Raw genomic sequence first — 12,374 nt, 5'->3', positions numbered from 1 at the left:
TCTAATGAAGGAGATGTAAACAAACTGGAGGCCAGAGCTCCAAAAGGAAGAAGTAGGATGCATAGAAAATGTTCATGAGAAGCTAATGCACTAGCTAAGATCCTTAATTTCATGCTTAAAAAAAAAAAAAAAGTTTGTTATTAATATCTCAAAATCATTACATTAAAAACACTATCCCCAAAGAAATCACTCAGTTTTACCAAGAATTTCAACAGGGAAAGGTTTTTTTCCATGTTTGTCTTTTTCAAAATTCAACCTGTGACTTTCACTATATAAAATGTAATGATCTATCTGGAGATACCTGAAAAGGCACAGGTTTTCTGAGGGGGAATTGCTAAATATTTTCTGATTATAGCATTTTCTCAAAACCAAACACTCCTATAACAACAAAGGGAATCATAAATAATTACTGGTCTATTTTTAACTTATTCTTGTTTGTTTGTTTGTTTTTCGAAGGAGAAACCACCCAAACAAATAATGGCATGTATTGGGCCACACATCAAAATAAAGAAAATTCACTGTTTGTGTTTTGAAAAAGGGTTCGGATTGGAAAACTGGTCACATACTTTTGGCTGTGTTTGCCCTGATGTGTATGACATTAGAAAAATACACCTAGGATAAACTGATCACCAAAAATGATTTACTGGTATGCTACTAATAGTAAATAATCATAAGTAGTAAATAATCAACATGTGGAGGAAAAATCCCATTTGAGTGATCTGAAAGGATGTCATGCGTAAAAATAATAGATATCAGAAGTTTTTCAAGTATTGAAGAGGATGATAATACAGATAAAATGGCAGATGACAACACTCTTTGCAATCACAGTTTACAATAGAACATCGACAGAAATAATTCATATAAATTTATATTTTATAAAAGGGTGCATACCAAACACATAATTACAAAAGTAATTTCAAATGATATATTAAATGTTGTAAGACCCTGTCAATATTTGTTATAATCCCTGTGATTTGAACACCACCGTTCCTCGTTGCCCGAGGCGGATGAGGGATGAGGAAAGCCCTTGAATAAATGGAGTGTCAGAGCATGAGTGCAAGGGGAACACGCGAATTAGCTGACAGGAGAGTTCTCCACTGTGCAATGCGAGGAAAATACCGGCTGGCTTTGAAGGGCAGCCAGATCAAAGTGGGTTAAATTAGTTCGAGCATGGCCCCCTCCAAGTCAATCTGCATGTGGAGGCAGCTGGATGTCATAGCTAGCGGTGCAAAGTGACCTCAGAGAGTAACTTTGGAGGAGATAAGTTATTTTTTTTGTATCACAAGTTGCAAAGCTAACTAAACTATAACCAAAATATGAAATAGGGTAACTCTTTCTCCCCCACCCTCCTAAGTAACTGTTCTGGTAAGTAAAATTAAAGTAAAAACATCTTGCAATTTAACATTACTAAAAAAATGTGCAGATATTTTATATTGCTTAAGAAAAAAAAAAAGATTCTTTCAGGCATTCAAAATAAGGATATAGCTATAGGATGTCTTTGTTATTTGGCAGCAATTCAGCTCAGGGACTGAAGCCTTGCTGTTGCTATATGCACCCTTGCTCTCTGTCTTCTTGTTTCCACTTTTTTAATACCTACAAAGTCCAGCTGAGTTCTTAGCCAGCCAGATTGGCAACACATAGTGAAGGATTGCAGAGGAAAAGTTAAAAAGCTAAACAGAAAACACACATATTATTAGCCTCGTTTTTTTTCTTTTTCGGATAAGGAGCAGAAGCTGCTTGAAGTTATACAAGAAGGCTTTCTGGCAGAAATGGGACTTGAAGCCAATTTAATGATTTCTGTGCAAGACCAGAGCTCTGTCCTTCACTTGGCAGCCTGGGCCAGGTTCCCTGGTAATGACAGTGGCATTTTCCCAACTGGAAGCTCCCGTGTCCCTGAAGTGCTGTTGGCAGCGGAGAGTTTCTGTGCTCTGACCATTCCGTAGGAAGCATTTCTGCTACTTGAGCAGCTTGTGACCGCACCACTCATGTTCATTTTAGCAGACTCAGGAATATTTTCCCATTTCTCAGGCCAGATGTGCAGCCAGCTATGAGACACTAGCACGTACTGGCATCCCTGTCTACTCTTCGGCTCTTATTTCAGAGGAAAAGAAGGAGGTATTGAGGCTAGACAAGAAGCAGAGAGCCATAGCTGCCTCCGTGCCTGTTCTATGAGGAGTTCAGGACCCCACAGCATGACCCCCGTCGGCCAGTCTAGACACAGACAAAGAGACTCCCAGAGCTGCTTACGTCCTGTCCTGAGCAGAGATGCTTTCTGAATTGAGACATTTCCTGTGATCACTTAACACTCCAGTCCCTTTTTCTATCCCTTTACATACAGCATCTTTCTACTGCACATACTGAAAATGTCAATGCAGAGCACTTACATTTCTCTGAGAAAATGCTGTGGTGATTTTGCGCATCCTTTGCGCCTCCCGAAAGAAGAGCTACATGTCAAGTGAATTCATTGCGTGACTTAGATATCATATTCTGGTAGTGGTTTTTGCTTTAGCTTGAATAATGCCATTACTTTGTAGTTTGGTTTTATTTTAAGTATCCAAATGAACTTTCAATTACATGCAAATTACATTGATGTGTGTAATATAGTCCTCCAAATGGGAAAAAATAACACATACTTTTCATTTTAAGATTATGTATTAAAATTCCAGATGTGAGAACAGATGCTGACTTATTTTCTGTGATACAAAATATTTCTGAATCACTTGTTTTGTGTAGTAATAACCACATAGATGTTAGATGTTAAAAGCTAAGCTGATTTTGGAATAGTTTATAACCTATGAAAGCTGTAATGACTAATCCTGCATCTCAGGTAGGTAGGTACATGTATTATAAATTAGACATAGTATTTAGTAAGTTTTTAAGAGTATTGTAAAATGATAATATAAAGTACAGCAGGTAGTATAAGTGATAGTAGATTATTGAATGCATATGCATTATGTATTATTGATCACTCCTTTAAACTGTATAGAAATACCAAATGACACTATGGGCTCTGGACAAACGCATTGTATGTGACAATTCATGCTATTAATGTTGTAGAGTGTAAGCACAAAAAAAAATAGAAAAAAAAGAAAAAAAAAGTAGTAGAAGTTGATTTGTCTGAAGTCACAGATCAGCTTAGTAGAATATCTTCAATATGTTAAATATTTCCAAGTGCTTTATGAATTTCCTGGTGATAATGCATTAGGCAAATACAATAGCCACACTTTTAATGCATCCTTCATCCTGAATTTAGGAAGCCATTTCAGTGTGCGCAGCTGAAATCAATAAACTTAAGCTCTTCCTGTCCTGAAAGTTAACAGGTTCTAAATCCCTTCGAGCAGGAATGCTGACTAGCACTCTGCACAACCACCTATACCTTTTGCAGTCTTATGGCATCTTTATATTTCACGAGATTAAGCAAAAATGCTCTCAGTTTTGTGTCCCATCCCGAGGACTGTCAAGCTAATGACCCAGCCATAGCAAAGAAATGATTCACTGCTGCTTCTCCTCACTAAGTGTTGAAAGGGCTTGATGGATAAAATAACCATTTTGGTTTAGCTGAATGAAGTGCAAGGATGTCTGCTCTGCAGATGTACAAACAACTGAGCTGACAGTAGACCCAAAGAAAATCAGGTTCTGTCTGCATAGTATTAATTGACTACAGCACAAGAAGAAACTTAAGAATCTCTTTTTTTTTTCCACTTTGCTCAGAATTTAGGCACTTTAGTAATCAAAGACACTACTAATGAAGCATACTTAGTTACCTAAAACTGCACTAGTGCAGGTGCTACACAGTGCTGCTATTTAGCATACCACACTTTACTCCTAATTTGCCTTTGATTGAAATACATTGTATATTAAAAAGAATTATGATGCAGTATACTAGTTTTATGTCCATTATGCCAACAAGAAAAATGTGGGACTGAAGCAGAGAAAATGTGGAGCCATTGCTGAATGATTTACTAACAGCAGACTCAGATAAACATAGGTGCTCAATATCTTCTTTGCTTTAGCCTTTACCCACAACATATCCCAGGCCTCTGCGTTTAGACACAGATTTCAAAGAAGAGAGAAAATACCAGGCATGAATTAGGACTGAGTCAGGGATTACTTGAGAAGACTCATTCCAAACATCTACACACGGCCTTCTGGGCTGTATCTGTGAGTGCTGAGAAAGCTGGATGATGTCCTTGGATGGTCGCTCGGAGCAGCTGCATTACCCACGGGGTAACACCCATCAAGGAAATGGGGCCAGGCTCTTCACAGCAGCGCATGGCACGAGGAGGAGAGGCACAAACTGCAACAGGCTGGGTATAAGGAAGAATTTTTTCATCATGAGGACATCCAAGCAGTGCAGTGCAGGCCACAAGGTTGTGCCGTCCCGGTCATCTCTTAGATGTTTGCAAGATCTGACCAAATAAAGCCTTGAGCAACCTGGTCTGACCTCAGAGCTGGCCCTGCTTTGAGCTGGAGGTGAGTCCGGAGACATCCTGGAGTCCCTTCCTGTTTTACTTGTCTTGTGAATCAATGATTTATGTTGGCTCTTACTCACCTCGGACTTCCTTTATGGTTAATGCTGTGTTTAATTTGAGCTGCTTAGGATGAGTATTTGTTTTAACTGAGATGAATGATGCCATAAAACTGCCTACTTCTTCACTGACTAAGAAGATAGTCCAGACAGATAACTCAGATCTAACTGTCAATATGCTAGGTGCCTAAAATTAGTTCAGGCCTATCTTATCCTGGCTGGCTGTACCCAGCTTCCCGAAGGCCCTGGTTGGATACCAAGGTAAAAAAAGGACTAAATTGTTTTTGCTCAATGCCATAGCTGCTCAGACGCTTGCTAGAGCACAGATAACAGAAAAAAATATCTGAAATCTGGAGCCTTTGTGCAGGGACAGGTCTCTCTTTTCTTCAGTAAATGCTCAACTACTACTGATGAATGACTAGCTTGTCTCAACACCAGTAAAAATATAAAAAGCTAATTTAAGTTCTCCTGCTGGAACTCCTTCTATTCATAGCAAATGGATATGTTTTGATTTTGAACTTTTTTTTTGAATTACTGAAGGAAAGCTTTCTTCTTCAATTTATAAATAGACTATGTACCATTCATGCTGCCACGTTATCTTGCATCTTTTGTCAGTGTAACAATAATTGTGACATATTCTGCTTATATAAATACATTCTGTAGCTGTATCTGTAGCCTTAGATATATAATCATGTGCATTTATGCTAATAATAACATGCTGGGGACAAAGTACAACAATTAATCGATAGTAGGGATAACACTGTTCGTTTTTTTCCTTGGAAATTTCCTTCCCGTTCAGAGTATATATGTGAAAATGTTCAGTATTTTCCTTTCCAGGGTATATGCCATTATAGGCTTTTATTTTTATTATTATTTTTTTTAACTTGCACAAATGCGTATATTAAGATTATGGCTTAATTATAGCCATGGCTTTTCAAGCTTTATTAGTGTTCTATGCATTATGACCTTTATCTTGTTTTTTCCTGCATATAATCCTTCATTATACAAAACCAAGACACTTCACTTTTATGTTGCTTTTCTTCTATCACTTTGCCTGTTAGTACCCCTCTTCTTCGTGATCTGAGGTACAATATCTTTCTTCACACTAATTCAAAGCAAGAATGTGATCCTGCATTCAAAACAGTAGGTGTTCCTGACACAACTCTTGCTACTACACGGTGTATTTTGTCTTCAAACATTAGTGCCCTGAGGCACACACATGTCTGTTAGCCTGGGGAATGTATATTTTCTTTTGAAGTTTGCTTGCATTTCTAATTCACAACAGGGTGCAAATTTAGGATTTCAGAGCACTGAAACAAGGCCAGATTGCCATTGTTTATTTTCAGCATCTCGTCCATAGACGTGTACAAACTGTTTCCGTAATTATTGTAAACTCTAGACTTTTTACATAGCCACAGACGAATTTTTACTAGTCTATGACACAAATCTCTAACGTACAGTCTGACTTGTGTCTATTTTGCTATCATGTTATAAGGAAAATTACTTCCTGAATACTTCCTGAATAACCTACTTGCTTCATTTTATGCCCATGCCTTATTGTATGTTTAAAGATCTTGATATTATGTCATATATCCATTTATATCCATCATTATTCAAATTATCTGATTTATTTATTTATTAATTTTTTATTACTGGCAACATTAATGCTTTCACTGTTGCAAAGTGAAACTTTGGAACATGCACTGTTCAGCCTAGTCCTTTTGTACTAAGAAGCTTAAGTCATTTTCCTGCAGCCTGCTGCAGACAAGGCACATTTTCCCTGTAGAAACCATATTCATCATTCAGCAAAATTAATTACTGTTACATCTCCTGTTCCAAGATCCAGAATATTCCTTTCAGACACTGACTTTTGTCCTTAGGTAGCCTATTACATTCCTGTTAATCAGTGCTTACTTCTTTGCCTGCTGATATTATGGCTTCTTTTAGATTCAAAGATAATTCTTTCTTCTTTGTTATTTATTTATTTATTTATAGCTATAATAGATTAATTAATTAAATGTAGTTCAAGTATGCATTCACAGAAATATTACCAGATTTTACAGCAAATACTGTAAGACTGCTCAGTCTTTTTCTGATTTTTTCTTAACTCAGTCAGCTGATTAGCTTGAGCTAACCCTAGGAAAGGAGCTGTTCTCTTTCTTTTAAATTATACCAGACAGTACTTTGGTGGATATATGTAGAACCATTACCAACATGAATGATAGAAAAAAATATTAAAATATGGTTTCATATGATCCTTGTGTATTTTTTATGAAAAGCATATTCGGTAAAACTAGTATTCATGCCCTTGCTATTTAAAGCAGTCATTGCTCAAATACGGAAGGAACTTATCCCATCTAGTTGTTTATTTCTCTCCTGAAAAATATATGCTATGATAAAAGAGAAATATCACTTCAAGTCTTATTAGTATTTGAAAGTCAGGAGAGATGTTTAGAAATCCAGATTTCAGTCCTGACCTATATGGAAAATATTTGTAACAGTGAGTCAGAACTCCAGATTTTTTTATATGATTATGAGTGATAATAAATGATACTAGATTATTGTTTCAATTTTTAGAAAAAAAAATAGTATTTTCAGCTGTGATTGTTATATATCATTTCTACTATAATACTCTAAGAATTCATTCCCTTTTTTTGTTGTTGTTGTTGTTCCCTGAATTTATTTCACAAATAAATATTTCAGATATATTAGAATTTGTAGCCTCCTGTGCACTTATGGGTAATGTCTCTCTACTTTGCCAAGTATTACTCATTTTATGATTACGCTATTGATATCAAACCTTTTGAATGCAGGGTTTCAAATGGAGTTTGAACTCTCAGAATCAATGTGGAGCTTTTTACATTGCCCAAATGCGAAGACCCTGGATAAACAAATACGAATCAAAATTTCAATACATCATACGTACATGAGATATCCTTATTAGTCTGATTGACCCTGGTAGGGTCATCAGGCAAGCTTTCTGCATAAACATTTATATGTATGGTATGGGGTAAATAATTTCTGATGCAGTTCTCCTTACCTCACTGGCATAATAGAAGGATGGATTTTACCCTGCATGTCATCTCAGAAGCAAAAAAGAGACTGAAAGCTTCTCTGAAAATCAGAAAAAAAATATATTAAATTTATCCCACTACTTATTTTATCTATTTTTGAATACCTGATATATCTAAAGTGTTGAGAAAAATCAACTGGATATGTAAGCACAATATGCAGCCAGTCTGAAAATTGTACCAGATGCTAAAAGGATGCTTAAAAGCTTCTCCTCAAAGTTATGATGTTGTTTTCTTCCTTTTATTTTTTTTATCAGAATGATTAGAAGTCTTGCTGCATGCACAATAGGGAGCAGTCTTTTATTTATGGAGGAAATTGATGCTCTAATGTTAAGTGTTATTGCCACTTGGATGCTCTCTTTTACAATATTTTAAATCCTAAATACGTTTTCAAGATCTCTTGTGCAGATAATTCCATTCTATAATGAAACCAAAAGTAAATAGCATCGAAAAATTATAGAGAATCAGGGGGAATTGAGTCTCCTTATATGATTTTTTGTGATCTTTATCAAAATGGAAGATAAGGAAACTTTTAAAATTAAATTTTAAATTGTTGGTTGAACTCAATTTGAATCAACTTTCAGGTTATAATTGTCAGTTATAGAAGAATTAGGCATTTGCTAATTGCCACTTTCTTCAAAACACCATGCCTCGTTAGATTTAACTGTAAGTAGAGTGCTGTTCTTACCCTGACTTCCTAAATGCTGAAAAGAAGCAGTCCCAAAATGTGAGGTTTGAAAGAATATTGCTGTCTTAAAACATAAGATTACACTCTGACACAGCTCTCTACTGTCAGTTAACTCCAGGAATTTTCCTGTACCTAAATTATCGTTTCATATAATCCTTATGGTAGTACTGAGAATGCTCTTTTAACTAGTTCTTCTGCCCTCACAGGACATTATCACTACATCTTATGCCTGAAGGAAATTTAGCATTAAGTGATACATTCTGCTTATAAAAGGGAATCAAAGTGGTTTTGGAAAAGTTCCTGACATGTTTTTCTTCCAAATCAAGTAACCATATACGTATTTTTGCTAGATAGCCTAAATGCATTCAATATTTGAATGAATGACATTTTTTTGTACAGCTTTAATTTTACTGCAGAAACTTTTCAGTTTATAAATTTTCCCTTTTCTTTACTGATTTAGTACATTGTCAAACAGGTTTAGTTTCAAGCAGACCAAAATAAATAGATAAATAATAGAATCAAGGCATGTAAGCTGCAGGGTGACTCCTTTTTCATTCATTTCCACCACAAGCAATCCCACTGATGTGAATGGACTATTCAAAGGAAGATACTGTTTAACACCAGAGAGGGGACTGTAGTTTGGATTTTCAAGCAAAGAAGATAAGAAAGCAAGCTAGTGAAAGCCTACACAGAATACCACAGTTTCGTAGGAAAGGTGTGAAGGCGAATGGAAGGTCTTTCCTCTCTAAATTTTATAAAGAAACACAAAGAGAGGTTGGAGTTTAAGTGAACCTTTCTGCAAAAGCACGTAGGCATGCTTACTGTGCGCACACTAGCAACTTAAACAGGGCTAGGGAGAAGAGAACAGTCCTTGGTATATCTGATTTTTTGTTATAAACCAGCCCCTGAGGTTGAAATGTCCAGATGCTTGACAATTTTAACAGTCCAGTTACTTAAATGTATGGATTTGGGGTCTAATTATAGACTTCATTTAATATATATATATATGGCCTGAATATTTGAGCAAATACTGGGCAGAAAGTTCTCCCCTAATGCCAAAGGGAACTTGATAGCGAGGAGACAGGCCAGATTCCAGGCACTGCATTGGATTTTCCCCTCTTTGGTGGCTCAGTTAGTACCCAGAAATGTTCCTTCCATTGCCCACTTGTACATAATTTATACCCTCTGAAAGACTCACCACCAAAGAGTTGTGATAAAAATAGTATGATCAATGCCTTGATTTGGTTTGCCTATAATTATTTATCCTCTTTGTTAAAACAGTGAAATTTTGAGCAAGTTATGTCTAAAAACTAGCCAAAAAACTAACAACTTTCAGATGTCAATTGAGTATAACAACCCCACCATCAGATGCTCAAAGCTATGAATACTCCACTGCCTGTACTTATCTCCCTGATGTGTATGGCATCTTTTGGCCTTAAGAACAGTGAAAATTTTAAGGGAGCAACTTTCACCTAAGTACCCATTTGTTCATAAATATTCAAATTGGTTTACTAAGAAAAAACAGTTAATGTATCAGTATCGTACTTTACTCCAAACTCTTCCATGCTCTTCTACTTCTTGTAGTGTTGTCAGAAGTGTTTCAAACTTCCAGTTTGACTTCAAGTCTTCTCTCTGTAATTCTGTTAACTGTATTCTTTGGAATGAAGGTTCCAATTTTTCATTTTCCATCAGAACTCTGTCTTCAGTTCAATAATACCTTCCCACACTCCTTTTGTCCTGCTCCATTTTCTTCACAGAGCTCCCTATATAGTGTTTTTACCACCAGCTCTGCACTGGCCCTTTCACTCCAAGACTTAGGAGGTCTGAAAAAGACAAGCCTCAGGAGAGACACAACACTGGTCTACACAGGTAGGGTGAAGGGCATGAAGAGACATCATTTGCTCGCTCTCTTTTAGGGGTATCAAATGAATCTGGAGATTAACAGGTTAGAAAACACAAAGGAAATAGTTTTTCACACAATGGTAGCACTCTGTCCCATACAGATCTGGAATATTAAAGCTTTCCAAGAGATCAGAAGACAACAAACAAATTAATGAAAGAAAATCCTTCCAAGGATTGTTGATACAAAGATGTTACATATGGTGGGTGAGCCACAAGTTACTGGAGGGCAGGCAAATATTCGCTACGTCTTCCTTGTCCTGTTCTTCTCTCAGCATCTGATATTGGAGGCTTTGGGGAGCAAGATCCTGGGGAATGGGGACATTTTGTATGACGTGGTAAGTCTCATGCATAAGTTCTTTTTCCTGCCTTATCATATTTTTTCAGGGATTTTGCCTCTGAAGACATGCACTATTTGAGACATATGCTCTTAATTGTTGTTTTCCAGTCTTTATCAAAACACTGTTCATATCATTCCTGTTGTTCCTCCTGTTGCCGTACAATCTGATGGCCTCCTTGTTTGTCGAGCTCAGCCATAACATTCACCGAGCTTTAAAATCCACAGACTTGTTTTATTAGCATTTTCAGATATTCTTATCTTAATTTTGGATTCCTCAAAAAAGAGTGTTCTAAGAGCAACTCAGCTAATTCTAATTGTGACATATTTTTTTCACAGCCTTTCAGTGTCTTACAGCTTCACAGTCAACTTCCCTTATTAGTATTCTGACACCCCCAAAATAAGCCACTACCAGCTGGTGTCATGTTTATTTCAAAGCATCTTCTGAACTCCTTTTGCACAAGTAAAGCATATCTATCTGTTCTACATACCTAATAAAGAAGTTAATATGAATACTGAAAGTTAGACATGTTCTTTAAGTATGAGATGGTTGAGAGGATGAGGCTATTAGTGAGTTATTAGACTTGTCTAATTATTGCCTATATTTTTTAGTTTTCATTAAGACTTGATTGGAAGCCAGTCAGATTCCAGGGAGAATCTTATAGGACGTGCTCTCTATCTGTACAACTTCCAGGAAAAGGAATTTTCCTACGGAGCAGAATAAAATTTGGAGAAGAATCTGTCAACAAGTTTTGGGCAGTCTCAGTATACTTGATTATTTCTGTATCCCAGATAATATTTAAGATTTATTTGATGTGTCAAATATACATTGAAGAAATGTTGTAATTTTCATGACAATCTAAGGACCCAAAGAACGGAAGACCTGGGGGAGAGTGATTTTCATTTGCTAGGGAACAGCTGATTTGAAAAAAATATACAGTCTTTGAAATGTAACCTACAAACTTCTTCTCCTTTATGGAACTTCTATATCATTTTAATTAATCCATTATTTGCCTAGAAATTCTCTAAAAAATATCAGTTAAATACTCAGTGATTTATATCCTTCAGGTTTCTACTGAGTCTTTGTTGTCAGGCTGTTCCTCCTTCATTTATTTGTTTGTTTCTGTGAAAATTGAAACCAGTCTCTCCATTTTAAAAATCTAAGATCTAAAAAAAAAAAAAGATATCTCAGTAAGATAATTTTATCCATTCAGAAATTAACTACTACTGTGAGCTTCTTTTTTTTTTCCTCAGGGGACTGTTGTATTGGCTTGGGGGAAAGAGGAGGGAGGGGGAGAAATAGCAGAAAGGGTAGATGATTAGAAAGGATACAAAAGGTTGCTTAAATATAGGCATCTAGGAGTATCTAAAAAGCCCTCAGGCTTGGGATGTCATCAGACCCCTCCAAAAGCTGGGGTCTCTGCTAAGATCCAGTTTTTGGTTGGTTTGGTAAGTTGTGTAGCAGAGCTGTAATTGGGAGGGAGGCAACAAAAAGAGAGAAGAATTGCACTTATCCAGCTTTTCTTTGTTGAACTGAAGGCAAATACATCAGCCAAAATTAATACTGTCTTCTTAGGTTTCTTCTAAATACTGCTGTCCCACATTCTGATTCATGGGATATTTACTTTATTCCAGAAAATCAAAAAAAAAAAAAAAAAAAAAAAGATTTTTGGAACAATTTAGCAGCTTGATGACATCTGAGAATTACTCCCTCTTTGAAGAGGGAGATGTGAATGTTGGTTTTATAGCTCTTTGATGCCTTTAGGCACATCAAAACACTTAAGGAGGTACAGAATATCTGTCCCGTACAGTTCAAAGATACTTGTTTAAAATTTGCTTATTGTACCCTTA

Source organism: Tinamus guttatus, unplaced genomic scaffold (genome assembly GCF_059628265.1).
Source record: "Tinamus guttatus ecotype Peru unplaced genomic scaffold, ASM5962826v1 Tinamus_guttatus_pri_ptg000058l, whole genome shotgun sequence".
NCBI classification, from domain to species: Eukaryota; Metazoa; Chordata; class Aves; order Tinamiformes; family Tinamidae; genus Tinamus; species Tinamus guttatus.
The sequence above is the reverse complement of the archived record's forward strand: the minus strand, read 5'-3'. Positions refer to the sequence as shown.